The 14863-nt window shown below is 43.6% G+C and overlaps 1 protein-coding gene across 4 annotated transcripts in view; it reads right to left on the bottom strand.

The window, feature by feature from the left end:
- The window catches only part of limd2 (LIM domain containing 2), a 58746-nt gene extending 46826 nt beyond the window's left edge, over positions 1 to 11920 (bottom strand). Inside the window, exon 1 of one of the 4 annotated variants that reach the window (XM_041173600.1) lies at positions 11812 to 11920. The gene's annotated coding sequence lies outside the window, so the exon portion shown is untranslated. Of the gene's footprint in view, positions 1 to 775; positions 814 to 10375; positions 10466 to 11811 lie in introns of those variants that run through there. The other 3 variants (XM_041173601.1, XM_041173602.1, XM_041173603.1) reach the window with 3 other exon arrangements.
- Positions 11921 to 14863: the final 2943 nt, after the last annotated feature.

Raw genomic sequence — 14863 nt, 5'->3', positions numbered from 1 at the left:
CGTCCTATATTAATCAATCCTCAATCCATGCTATTATATTATAATAATAAATGATAAATCTTAATTTTATGTAATAACCTCTTGTGCAGCACCTTATAGAATGCTTTTAGAAAATCCAATACATTACAAACATAGGTTCCCTTTTGTCTGACTTCATAGTTACAGCCGCAACATTTGTCAAACACCATTTCCCTTTCATAAATCTACTTTGACTCCGCTTAATTGCATTATGATTTTCTAAATGCCCAGTCACCACCCCCAAATAATAGATTCTAGCAATTTAGTGATGTTAGGTTTTCTGGCTTATGGCTTCCCATTTTCTCTCTTTATGGCCTGAATTTCACACTCCCTCACTGGCAGGTTTTTAGGAGGGGAGGGCGGAGCATGAAATTGAAGGAACGGGGTTCCCTCTGGGATCCCACCCGCCCCAATCTTGCAGCGATTTTACACTGGGGCAGGCAAAGCCTTGGACAGGCCGCCTGACCTTGCCCCAATTGAGGCCCTTGACGGCCACTCTTACCTGGTGAAGGGGGGCTGGGGAGTGGGGGAAGCCTGAAAATGAACAAGCTTAGACTTCAGGCGAGAAGGGAAGGTGGGGGCACCTCCATCAGAAGCCCCTGTCTGACTTTGAACCCCACCCTCCCCACCTTGAGGTCCCGTGGCCGGTGAATCTACCCCCCTATCCCCCTGGCCTCTCTCTTAACACCCCAATCATCCAATTTCTACCCCCTCAAGCCTTCCCTACCCTCTCCGCCCTGGGACCCTACATACTTACCTTGCCGTACAGTTCTGAGGCTTAGATTAAGGCCCTGAGGTTCCTCTTCTATCCACTGCAGCTCTTTTTGCTGCAGGGACTGGAGGGCTGTCGGCCAATCAGATTAGCCAGCAGCTCTCTATGGTGAGACTTCCTCCCGAGTGAGAGATGGAAGTTCCTCCTGCAGCCAACTGACACTCACTCAAGCTTGAAATGGCTGCGAGGCAGTCGGAGTCAGCAGGGATGTGTTCCCCGCTGACTCTTCAGATGGCGGGAAAGGAAACCCCACCATCCGAAATATTCAGACCTATGTTTTCATGGTGAGAGCAGTAATATTGAATAAAACAATTTTATGGTTACACAATGTAAAATGTTTTCTGGAAAAACCAGTTGTTGCCTTAAAGGGGTTCCTTAGAAGAACTGGTAGGCCTTGACATTTCAAGCAGATGCTCTCTACACTTCTTCTGGGTTTCCTCCATTCCACCATCTTGGACCTTGCCCTTAGCTGCCTAGGCCTGAAGCTCTAAAATTCACCCCTAAACTCTTGCTCCTTTAAAACCTTCATTAAAACCACCTCTTTGGCCATGGTTTTGGATACCCTTCTTTGGTTTGGCATTAATTTTTATGACCATGCCTCTGTGATGCTCTTTGGGACTTTATTCTCTGTTAACAGAACTGGATAAAAATGCATGTTGTTGTTTAAGTGCTTACTAGTTTGAGCCGCTGTCGTCTCGTCCTGCAATCATGATTTACTTTGAAATAGTACTCAAGATTATCCTATTATATACTACACCATATACTTTTACCAGTAGATGTAGTATACCTGGATTTCCAGAAGGCATTCAATAAGATGCCACGCAAAAGGTTAATAGGCAAGATAAGTGCTTATGGAGTTGGGGGTAATTTTTAGCCTGGATAGAGGATTGATTAAGGATTAGCAAGCAGAGAGTGGGCATAAATGGGCTTTTTCAAGTTGGTAGTTAATGACTAGTGCAGTGCTGCAAGTGTCAGAGCTGGGGCCTCAGCTATTTACAAGCTATACTAATGCCTCAGCTGAAGAGGCAGAGAGTAATGTATCAAAGTTTACTAATGATACATAGCTGGGTGGAAAGGTAAGCCATGTGGTGGACACAGAGAGGCTGCAAAAAGATTTAGACAAATTATATGAATGGGTAACAAGATGACCGATGGAGTATAATGTCGGGAAGTGTGAAATTATTCACTTTGGTTGTAAGAACAGAAACGCAGAATATTTTTTAAAAGGTCTGAAACTTGTAAGTGTTGATGTTCAAAGAGATTTGAATGTGCTTGTACAAGGAATGCAGAAAGTTAGCATGTAAGTGCAGCAAGCAATTAGGAAAGTAAATGGCATAATGGCCTTTATTGCAAGGGGACTGAAGTAGAAGAATAAATAAGTCTTGCTGCAATTGTACAGGTTTTTGGTGAGAACGCACCTGGCGTACTGTGTGCAGTTTTGGTCTTTATATTTAAGAGGCGGTACAGTGAAGGTTCGCTAAATTGGTCACTGGGATGAGGGGGTTGTCCTATGATGACAGGCTGAGTAAATTCGGCTTATGTTCTGTGGAGTTTAGAAGAGTGAGAGGTGATCTCATTGAAACCTGCAAGATTCTGAAGGGGCTAGATAGAGTAAACACTGAGAAATTGTTTCCATTGGTTGGGGAATCTAAAACACAGGGACACAGTCCCAGGATAATGGAACAATCATTTAGGACTGAGATGAAGAGAAATTACTTCATGGGTTGTGACTCTTTGGAATTCTGTGTCTTGGCTCCTTGTGGATGCTTCATCATTGAATATATTTAAAGCTGAGACAGAATTTTGGTCTCTTAGGAGTTAAAAGATATAACGAGTGGGTGGGAAGCCCAAGTTCAGCCATGATCATATTGAATGGCAGAGCAGGCTCGATGGGCCACTTGATCTACTCCTGCTCCTATTTCTTGTGTTCTCGTGTTTTATAAGGCTCCCTCTCATTTACTGCTTCTCAAGGGTGAAGAGCCCAATGTTTCTGAATCTTTTCTCATATTTCTCAGTCTTCATGATACATGAGGCTGCTCTCTTGAACATTTCCACTGAATGTTTGCCTTATGTCTTGGTAACAAGATCTGAATGTTACACTGAAGGCACTAGAGCCCTATACAGCTTCAGCATTTGTACCCGACTGATCTGGTGATGTACCTCAGCATTGCGTTTGCTTTATTAATTATTCTTTTACAATGGTTCAATATCATTCACGCCATTCTTGCTGCCTGTGTACTAGACTCATCTATATTGGATTTTCACCCACTTGGGTTTGGGCAGCTCAAGCTAGTCAAGAAGTGAGAAGTTTGCTACTAAAGAATAAATTCACCAGCTCAATCCACAGATTGACAAAAGCCCTGATGGGTAAACTTAGCTATAGTACTGTTAAGAGTTAAAAGTTACAGGAGTCTAAAATTCAGGATACGTCTCCACAGACAACTAATGGCATATCTTTAGTGCACAGACTTCCACGGTCCACTGACGTTAATGGTTCATGGCTCCAGCCTTATCTGAATGCTAGCCCAGGGTCCATGAAAGCTGCAGCACTGTGCAAAAACATTCATCCCAGCTTGATACAGAATTAACCCTTTGGGTTCAATTGTAAATCACCTCTCTATTTTTAAAAGTACATAGAATTTGCAGCACAGAAATAGGTGATTTGGCCCAAATGGTCTATGTCAGTGTTTACACCTGCACAAGTCTCTTCCCATCTTACTTCATCTAACTCTATCTGTGTGTCCTTCTATTCCTTTCTCCCTCATGTACTTATAGTTTCTTAAATGCATCCATGCTATTCAACTTAACTATTCCGTGTGCCAGAAAATTCCATAAACTAATCATGTTCTAGGTAAATAAATTTCTTGTGAATTCTTTAATGCTTTGCTGAAAAAAGAGACATGTCAAAGCTTTTCATCTTGCACTCATCAGGACACTCGCAAGAATACCAATATAAAAGGGGGAAACAACAATTTATACTGATGTGAAGAGAATGCTGATTGGTTGCCAAGTGGCGTTGCCATGGAGAACGCACCATTGATGGTGACTGACCTCCATTGCCATTCTATGAGCCTGACTGACAATCTATAATTGGCTGTCAGCGTAATTCTTAGCATATTGAAGATTATTTAGCAAATGTTGTCCAACCGCGTAATCACATCTTATGTTTGACACTGTGTTTTGAGTATTGCAAACACGGGCTGGTTGGGTATGGTCTGTACCCTGCCCATTGCAAACAGAGGCTGGAGCATACTGTCAGCCAGGCTCGCAGTGTGATGCATTGGTGTGTACTGGAAGCTACATATATTAATACACAGGGCCCTGGTATTTGCAGAGAGAACATGTATCCACACTGCGCCTGTTTCAGCTAAACTGAATAAGTGGCAGCTATTCGCTGACTCATTCCTTAGGGCAATGCCTTGATCAGTCAGGGTCAAGCTGCCTAGTTCAAATTTCAAACAATGCTTGGCGGTTAACAGTCAGCCACCATCAGCGGTGTGCATTCTCCATGACAACGCCACTTGCCAACCAATCAGCATTCTCTTCACATTGGTATGAATTGTTGTTTCCCACTTATGTTGGTATCCTTGCGAGTGTCCTGATAAGTGCAAGACAAAAAGCTTAGACATGTCTCCTTTTTCAGCAATACTTAATGGCTGTCTTGTACTTATGACCCCCAGTTTTGGACAATCCTAGAAGATTATCACACTCTTCTATTCCTTTGGTTACTGAATTCAAATCCTTTGCAACACTAACTTCATTCCCTCATCGCTGTAACATTGCCCATTCATCCCCAAACTTCATTTTCTTTGGGGCTTTGTTACTTTGAAAATCTGTTTCTCAAATCCCCTCGCCCTCCACAAACTTCAGCCAATCCTGGTCTCTTTGTCTGTCTTCCCTCCCACACAATCACACCCACCATTGTCCATTGCCCCTGGACCCTGTCTCAAGGATATGCCACTGATTTTCAAATCCCTCTATGGTCTCACTACATCCTACTGGGTTACCCTCACTGGTCATGCATCCCAGCCAGAACTCTGTTCCTCAGACTCCAGACCACTATTAGTTCCCTGCCCTCTGCACTCCACTCCACGAGCAGATGCATCAGATTTAAATCAGATAGCTGTCTGCAAATTAATGGTAGCACGAGTTTAAAATTTATATTTGGTTCCAAGGCCCCATGGTAAACACCTGAGCAAAACAGAGGGCCAAAAAGCTTGGTCATCATTGCTCTAAGTTCCTCCTTTCTCGCTTAAACTGAGCTGACTCAATGTTTTTGTTTATATTGTAATTTCCTTTGTGTGAAGGGCACAATTTCAAACTTTGATATAAAATGTGGAAGGATGTGAATTATGAGGAGGGGAGTGCAGAGAGGAGAGACAACATAAAATAAAGGGCATAACTCTACCAGGAATGCAGGAGTAGGGGGACCTGGGGGTATATGTGCATAAGTCATTGAAAGTGGCAAGACAGTTGGGACACCAGTTAATAATGCACACAGTATCCTGAGCTTTATTAATAGGGGCAATGAGTACAAAAGCAAAGAAGTTATTTTACATTTGTGTCGAACACTGGTTTGGCCTCAACTGGAGTATTGCATCCAGTTCTGGGTGACATACTTTAGGAAAGATGTGAGGGGATTAGAGTGGGTGAAGAAAAGATTCACATGAATAGTTACAGGGATGAGGAGCTTCAGTTATGTGGATAGATTGAAGATGTTGGGACAGTTTTCCTTGGAGAAGAGAAGATCGAGAGGAGATTTAATAGAGGTATTCAAAATCATGAGGAGCCTGGACGGAGTTGAAAGGGAAAACTGTTTCCATTCGAGAACCAGAGGGCACAGATTTAAGGTAATTGGCAAAAGAAACAATGGCAACATGAGGGAAAAAAATTTCACACAGCAAGTGGTTAGGATCTGGAATGCACTGCCAGAGAGTGTGGTGGAGGCAGGTTCAAAACGAGGCATTCAAGAGGGAGTTGGATCATCATCTGAAACGGCAGAATGTGCAGGTTTACAGGGAGAAGGCGGGAGAGTGGAACTCAGGGAATTGCTCCTTCAGTGAGCCAGTGAGAGACAGTGGCCGAAACCATTGTATTGTATTGTCACCATTCTGTGATTCTGAGGATATGTGGAAAGCAGTGTAAAAGGCCAATGAAATCAGTTGGGTCAGATTGAGCTTCACCGCTAACAATCTACCACAGAAAAGCACAGGTGCTTCAAAGATAAGAAAATTGAACGCACAAAAAAATTCACCCACATGGCACAAACAACAGATCATTTTACCAAGTCACCATTGTTTCATTCCAGGCCAGTATGAACTCACTAGTCCCTTGTACAATATCACCGTGACAGAGCTTTTTGAAGGGACACAGTGGGTCAAATTACTCAAGCAGTTGGGCATCTCACAACACCAGCTGGTTCCAGGTTCAAATCCCAATTTGTGCTGAGTTACCAAGTTCTGGCCAGGGTGAGATCCACAATTGGACACCAAGATTTTCAAGTTACAGAAATTTGGTCATAACTTCAGCTCCTGAACCAGCCACCTTTGCAGTGTGCACACAAAACCCTGAAATAAACACATCCATCTATAGAAATAAAAACAGAAATTGCTGGAAACACTCAGCAGGTTTGGCAGCATCTGTGGATAGAGAAACAGAGTCAATGTTTCGAGTCCATCTCACATCTCTTCAGAGCTGAAGAGAAGTCATACAGACTCGAAACGTTGACTTTGTTTCTCTCTCCAAACATGCTGTCTGACCTGCTGTGTTTTTTTAGCATTTCCTGTTTTATTTCAGATTTCCAGCATCCACAGTATTTTGCTTTTACCTTGAATTTATAGAGCACCTTTCACAATTCAGGATGTCCTAAAGTGCTTTACAGCCAATGAAGTGTAGTCCATATAGTAATGTATGAAACACAGTAGCTAATCTGTGCATAGAAAGGTCCCTCAAATAGCAATGTAATAATGCAAAGTTAATACCATTACTCTGCTCCTGCACAGGATTGTAGTTTACTATACACAGGGTGACCAATACTTGCAATGAAGTAAAGGGAAAAACTCAGAAATAATTCAAGGGTAGTTAGGTATAATGATGAGGGAAGTGCAAGTTTCTGTGGAAGGATGAGCTAGATGGGCTGAATGGCCTCAATCGTCTGTACTACCCTTTCTTTATGATTCCACAAAAGAACCTTACAACTAGCAGCAGGAAAAGGCTCATCTTAGAGATGAAAGGGCCTTGTTCTGGGAAAGCCATTATCTATTTTCAATACCAATTGAGACAGCATTGTTGCTATTTCAGTGGAAATCGGTACTCTCGTCGGAGAATAATCTGCAAGAACCAGGCAGCCAGCCCCTAAACAAGAAACCACCAGTCTATGCCCCTCAGACCAAATTACAGGTGGTGACTGCCACAACAACATGCACTGAATAAAGTTCTTTACCCGTACCTCATGCTGAATTTTGTGATAACAACCAGATAATTTGGTTTGTGTGATGTTGGTTGAGGGATAGATATTGGCCAGGACACCAGGATAGTGCCATGGGATCTTTTATGTTCATCTCAGAGGGAAGACGGTATCTTGGTTTAACAACTCATCTGAAAGACATTACAGCACTCCCTCAGTATTGTACCGAGTGTCAGCTTAGATTATGTGCACACATCCCCAGAATGGGACCTGAATCCATGACCTTCTGACTCAGAGACAATAGTACCCCCATACCCCCACTGAGCCACAGTTGACACACAGATGATGTCCAGGATACAACTTGGTTGTGAATGCGATATCTATAGTCTCGCAGACAGCTGAACCTCCAGGCCAGGGTAAATTATCTGACTATGCGCTTCTGCCTGGAACCTCAGCCACCAAGATAACCCATTAGGAAATATCACTCATAGCCTACCACTTTCCATCCATTTAAAATGTATGATCATTCACAAACTCAGTGCATGCGGTATTACATCACCAGGGAGGGATACTGTAGCAACAACCAGGGGTAAAGGTTGGCAAGACTTTAGAACTAACAGGACGGAGACAGCAAATTCACCCCAACTGTCCATGCTTGTGTTTATGCTCCACATGAGCCTCTTCCCTCCATATTACATCTAGCTCTAACCCCCTCAGCATATCCTATTCCTTTCTAGCTAGTATGTTTATCTAGCTTCCCCTTAAATCATTACTCTATTCTTAACTGCTCCATGTGGTGGCAAATTCCACTAAGGTCAAGCTGATAATATTGCTTCCCTAAAGCCATGCAGCCAGGGGAGGTTAGCATACGGACGGCAATAAATAATGGCTGCCACATCTCCAAAATTCAACTGTGGCCCCTAACTATACAAAAACAAGGAATGTCCGTTAGCAGGGCCCCAGTCAATGGGGCTATGCAATATTTTTGGTGACATTTTTTAGTCACTGCCTAGTTCTTGATATGTAGATCCTAAAAACAGGCTTAAATGAGCAATTATCCTCGAATTTGCCATATAATATGCCCTTGTACTGGGGACTTGGGGTGGGGATATCTTCTCCTCTCTCCTATAAAATTGCTTGCTTGTGTTTCACAGCCTGTTTGTTATATAAACTCTGAGCATGCAGGAAACTCCTTTTGCTGCAAGAACAGGTTTATACAGTTTTGGCTAATGGCTTCTTTAATACAACCACTGCTTATATCCTTTCCTATATTAGCTGGGACTGGGGTTTATCAACTTCCCCAAGTGACCACATGTGCAGAGGTCAGGACAGTGCATGGGTAGTGAATGAGAGCAGGCTATTCTGACAACATAACTGCCTCAGATCAGTACCTCTTAGCACCCTCCTACACAAACCCTGGATAGAGATCAGGAGCATGGATTCTGGCTGGTGCCCCTCTCCAGAGCACACAGTGAGCGACGGAAAATTTCTGAGGGATCTGAATTGTGAGCTGATCCTGAACCCATTAGTGACTAAAGAGGTCACCACAGAAAAGGTAGAGCCCAATTGGCTGGGCTACAGGCACAGATTAGCTATAATGCTGAGGTTTTGTTACTTCTTTAATAGTATCACATCTAATGCATTCAACAGCCCATCTGAAACACAAGATAGAGGCAAATCTCCACTTTATTACCCTAATTTCTGTATCAGTCAGCACAGCACAGACTGTTGCCTCTCCCACAGGACATGTGGCTTTATAGTAAATGCGAGCACAAGATTGGGGTGCCAATGTCCCTGACAAATTCCTCGCTCTCTGTCTCATCGATAAAGCATAGACCCCTTCACCATGCAGTCGCTAATGTGCCACTCACTTCCACAGGTGAATCTCTGATATACCACAATCCCCTCTCCATAATCTCCAGTTTAACCAATACTGACAACTGCTCCCTCGCTAATGTGCAAACTGTAGTTAACAATCACATTGAAACACACTTTCTACACCCTCTAACAAAGAGATTCTTAGCAAGAGTTTTGCACACTTCAACAGACGCAACATTTTGAAAGAGAGATTAATCTGTTGATGGAGATACATCACGCTACCTTCTACTACAGCAGTCGTCAGTGTTTATAATCATCACACCCTTATCTTTAAAGTAGATGTTTGAAAGTTCTGGCCAGAGTGATGCTGGGATCATGACAGAATTTGTTGCTGAGCGAACCCAATGTGTTTCTGGGAAAGGATTGAAAATAGATTTCCTGGGCTGGAGATCTGAGACATTGGGTGGAATTTTACGGCCCTGTTGTGGCTGGGGCTGGCTGGTAAAATGCGGCCAGCCATTCAAAAGTCCATTGACTTCAACAGGAACCTAAAATCCTGCCAACTTAAAATTCCGCCCATTCAGTCCAAGTTTGTTGGGTTTAAAACTCCCTCACTGACGTCAGCCAAGATGCTGGAGGTGGCGGCTGAGCTGGGGTCAGGCAGCTACATCAGTAACTGAGATGTCTCTGGACTACAGTTCAAACAGCACTGGAACGGGGCTCTCGGCTGCCCTTGCACTAAAAACTACATCCAGTCCAGTCTCTTCCACACTCATTGTATATGAACTGAGATAGCATTTTTACAAGGCACACTTACCCGTACACACTGCTCACGTATACACACACAGACACATGCACACACATGCTGGATACGCGCAGACACATGCTCTCATACATGGAGGTACACCCACGTAAGCACAGATACAAGTTGCATTCAAGGATCACATATTACGTAAATGAACACATACATGTACAAACACATACATGCATATGTACAGCACAGGCATCAGCACAATGTATACAAAAATTAAGTTTGCATACAGGCATTGCACATATGTGTAAACAAACTGTGCACATTCACACCGATATACTCACAATCCACACATCTACACCGAACACAGCCATATAAATTACACACACACCCATCTTCACTAGCTCGTGGGGACAGATGGCAAAAACAATACATCAGACAGCTTGTAAGCAAAAGCCCTTCTTTTAAGCCTACCGGCGGAGTTAAGCAGAGTGTAAGCCTCCTGACTGCCAAGCTCAGGTTACAGTAACAAGTGCTGGAAGAAACCAGGTAGCGGAACTGTCTACAGAGGAGGATGGCTCGCAGACACACGCTGGGAGGGTCACTTTACCTGGAGACTACACTTGCTGGATAGAGTCAGCAGACTGATAGGCAGTGTATGATGGTGGTCAATGCCTTCCCGTATGCTGATCTCAGGCAGGACTTGCTGCCAATCAATGGAATTCAGAAATGGTTTTTAAAAGGTTCTGGTTGGCTGCGAGGGAACCAAGCATCAGGGTAGATGATGCGTATGGTTCTAAGGTGCAGCCTGATTGGATGCAGAGGAAATGCTGATTTATGGTTGTAGTATAAACAATGATCCATTGGCAATCCGAAACTTGACAGGGAGACCTGCAGCAGGGAGGGAAACTATTACATTATTTATCTTCTATTCTCGGCTGGAGGCGTTGATTTCTTACAGGGGTGCAATTCCTGGAATGTGGTACCTCCCAGCTCAAGGTCCTCACCACATATCAGTCCAGACACTCAGTGCTGACCGGCTATTTAGCCACGAGGACCATCAACAGAGCCTAATTCTGTCCACAGCCAACATCCTTTTTCCGTCGAGAGGCTAGGTTGATTTCGCAGCCCCCCGCCCCCCGCCCCTCTCTAGGTTAGAGATGCTGAGGCTAATTGCAGCATTCCCTCTGCTGCTCTGGCTAAGATCAGTCAAATCCCACAAGAGGGAATGTACCCGGGATTCTAAGTATCACCGTTACAGTATCACTGTTACAGGCCGACTCCATTGCCATTGGCCACATCATACAGATTTCATTTTTAATGATTCCATTGTTGCGTTGTCCCAACACACATTTGCACAAGTGTAAGCTGACACACTCCTCTAGCTGTACTTGTATGAGTGTAAGCTGACACTTAGTCGGTCACCCTATCTGTGCACATTACTACAACTCCATGTCTAAGGCCATGAGTAACAGGAGGTCGGAATCAGTGGACACGGAAAGCGATGCAATGCCCTGTGCTGCCTTTTTTCTTTACCGAGGATCACAATTGAAGCCACCCGCTACAGAGCTGCAAGTGTGAGATCCGCCTTGGGCATCACTTGCATAGGCGGAATGAAAGGAGCCTCCTTAAACATCGTTAACACCGAGTGCAACCAACACCAAAACATAAATCCATCTCCCCATGTGTGAAACTGGACCTGATTATTAAAACCAAAAAGGAAAAATCCGGTTTTGGGGAACTATATACAAGCGGCAGGGTGCAGCAGACATGTCCGCCTTGGAATGAAAGAAAGAGAAAGCGGACTGGCTTAGACAATGGGACCCCGAGCAGAGCGAAGCCTCTTTGTGCAGCTCTTTGCAACCCAGGCGCTAGGCTTGTCTCATTCCAGACAGACCGTACCTCCAAGATCCTACCTCATTGAGCCCGCTCACAGCTCAATCTCTTGTTAATTTAATTTAGAAATGCAAATACCTTTCCATGACCAGAAACTTCTCCCGGCTGAATCAAAGCGCTCTAATTAATTCAATGCATGCAACCTCTCACCATATGTTTTCTCCCCCTATAGCAGGCTGGATGCAGATGGCTGTTTAGCTTGAGGCTTCAGCTGACTATCTTCTGCAATGCTGAACTGCAGCGAATATGAACCTTCCTGTCTGTCACCGAGCACAAACAAGCTTTTGGCAGCAGGATGTAGCCAGTGATTGGTTCAAATCATCCAATTCCTTTTTCAGTTTGACTGCTGTCTGTCTTGCTTGCTGGTAATAAGGGAACGGCATCTGTTTCTTGAATACAAGGCTGATAATCTGCTCTGAATTCCCTGCTCCTCAAAACTGGCCTCGCCCAGCGAATATCACTGATTTCGGTGACTCCATCGGTCCAGTCCCACCATCTCACTATTAGAGTTAGGGTTAGTAATCCTCCAGGAGATGCCAGGAGTCTCCAAGAATTAAAGATTTATTGTCCAGGACACTGCAAATTGGGAGAAAAGTCACAGATGTATCAACAAATCTTGAGTTTCCATCCTCCCCCGCCCCCTTTTTAACATTTTTGTTTCAAAAATATCTTTAGGAGATTGGCGGAGCGATGTTTGACTGGGCGGCGTGGTTAGAGGGTGAGAGGTCACGTAGTGTGGATGAGATTATGTCCCACACAAGCTGGGGACCCGAGACAGAGCACTGGGATCTAGTAGGAAGCAACCTAGTGTATTTTTTTTTGCACTGTTCCCTGACAGTTACTTTTGGGACCCAGAAAAGTTCCTGTCCTGCTGTTTTCAGAGGCTTGAAGTGTCTATTTCCTTTATAAAGACAGAGTTTCGGTAACGTAGGGAATAAAGTCAACATAGAGAGTTGTGTACACTCAGGAGGAATAATGTATGAAAAAGGAATGTGCGCAGAGCGAGTGGTGTGTATTCGGATAGTGTGCAGTGAGAGTAATGTGTACCCTAAGGGGGTAATATATACAAAGAGGGAAAAAATGTGCTGAGGGAGCAGTGAATGATTTTTATTTTCCCTAGCTCCTCCTGCTTGGTGTCCATTTTTGACAAATGCCCTGTAACAAGGTATCTCATAGGGTTGCCAACCCTCCGGGTTTGGGCTGGAGTCTCTAGGAATTGAAGATCAACGTCCAGGACACTGATATGTGCAATCCTGGAGAAAAATAATCGGGACATTAAAACAATTCTTTCGTAATTTTCTTTGAATATTCATCTTTTTCAGATATTTAAAAAATGAAAATGGGAATAAACCTTTTTTTATTCGTTCATGGGATGTGGACTAGCAGCATTTATTGGTTCAAGTCAGCCTTTATTACCCACCCCTAACTTCCCTTGAGAACGTGATAGTGAGCTGCCTTCTTGAATTGCTGCAGTCCATGTGGTGTAGGAAAGCTCACAGTGCTGTTGGGGAGTTCCTAACAATCAAGCATCATCCAATTGGGTAATGAGTCTTTTTGCTATCTAGTTTTGGGGTAGGAAGACAATACATCACAAGGATGAATTTAAAACAAAAATAAAAACATCTGGAAAAAACAGCATCTGCGGAGAGGAACACAGTTAATGTTTCAAGTCCGCTTTTATACAAGGATGAATTTGTTGGCTGACCGATGGCTGGAGCGTGGAAGCAAGTCATGTGATGAAACCTCCAGGGATATATTTAATCAGAGTTGTCAACCCTATCTCTGAATGAGGAAAGCTCAATGGAACTGAATGTTGTTTCTTGTATTTCTGCTGGTAGGAATATACAGCACAGGAGGACGAGGCAATTGGTGCCTGTGCTGATTTTGTGGAAGAGCTATCCCATTAATCCCACTTCCCCCTGCTCTTTCTCTGTATACCTGAACATTTTTCATTCCCAAGTATTTATCCAATTCCCTTTTGAAAGTTACTATTTGAATCTGCTTCCACCATTCTTTCAGGCAGTGCATTCCAGATCACAGCAACTTTGTGTACAGTATAGAAAGATTCTCATCTCCCAAATATTTTAAGTCTGTGTCCTCTGGTTACTGATCCTCCTGCCAGTAGAAACAATTTATCATTAATTACTTTTAAAAACCCCTCATAATTCTGAACACCTCTATTAAGTGTCCCTGAAAGAATAATCCCAGCTTTTCTAGTTTTCCCATAACTGAAGTCCCTCATTCCTAGTAAAATTCTAATAAATCTCCTCTTTATTCTCCATGACATCCTTCCTAAAGTGAACAACTTAGAATTGGACATAATAGTCCAGCTCAGGCCTGACCAATGGTTTGTAAAGGGTTACCATAATTATCTTGCTTTTGTGTTCTATGGTCTGGATTTTCACTGAGACTTGGAAGCTCTTTAGAAGTGATGGGTGGGACCCAATTCAGGGATTCCTGCTCGCATTCCCATTTCCAGCAATTTCTGCTGGCATGTAATTAGAGTGTTGGTTGCAAGCCTGCATGCAGCACTCCCGCCCATCCCCAGCTCCATTGTGGGAGTGGGCAGTTCAACCCACCCCCTGCCCCACAATCTTGGCCCCGTTTGTAATTAGAAGTGGTTCATGGCCTCTCAGATGAGTTGTGAACCATGGGGGACCCCAAGTGTTGAGCCATTAACCAAAAACAAAACAAGCATTCAACATTTCCATTGACTTACTTTCTTATAAAACTTGATGAATCACAGCCATTCATATTATCAATGTCAGAAGCTTTTATCCACTTCAAACCTTTAATGTTGTGTAAATACACACACAGGCAATGAAAAACTTCATAGAAACAGCAGGTTATTTCAAGGTAATAGAAATGTCAATCAAACAAAGCTTTCACTCCCCTCTGCAGGTGTATAAACATTGCTTTGCTGAGATCTAAATGCATTAGCCATTCTAGGAGGTCAACCAAGCATTCATTAGAAGGGCAGTTTTTCAGCCTGCTTTTGTTGATATAGTTTCTAGATGGCTTAGAAGGGGCATAGAGGATATGAGGACATAAAAGATATGAGGAAACATGGAAAGGGCATGGGGCACGTGGCGTGGGTAGGAGATGAGGGGGTTGAGGTTTTAAGGACCTGACCTTCATCATTACATCTGGGCTGATTTCCTGGTAAATGGAGCCTGCCAGACCTGCATCTGCCCGCCTCCTT

This window comes from Carcharodon carcharias, chromosome 23 (genome assembly GCF_017639515.1).
Source record: "Carcharodon carcharias isolate sCarCar2 chromosome 23, sCarCar2.pri, whole genome shotgun sequence".
NCBI classification, from domain to species: domain Eukaryota; kingdom Metazoa; phylum Chordata; class Chondrichthyes; order Lamniformes; family Lamnidae; genus Carcharodon; species Carcharodon carcharias.
The sequence above is the reverse complement of the archived record's forward strand: the minus strand, read 5'-3'. Positions and strand labels throughout refer to the sequence as shown.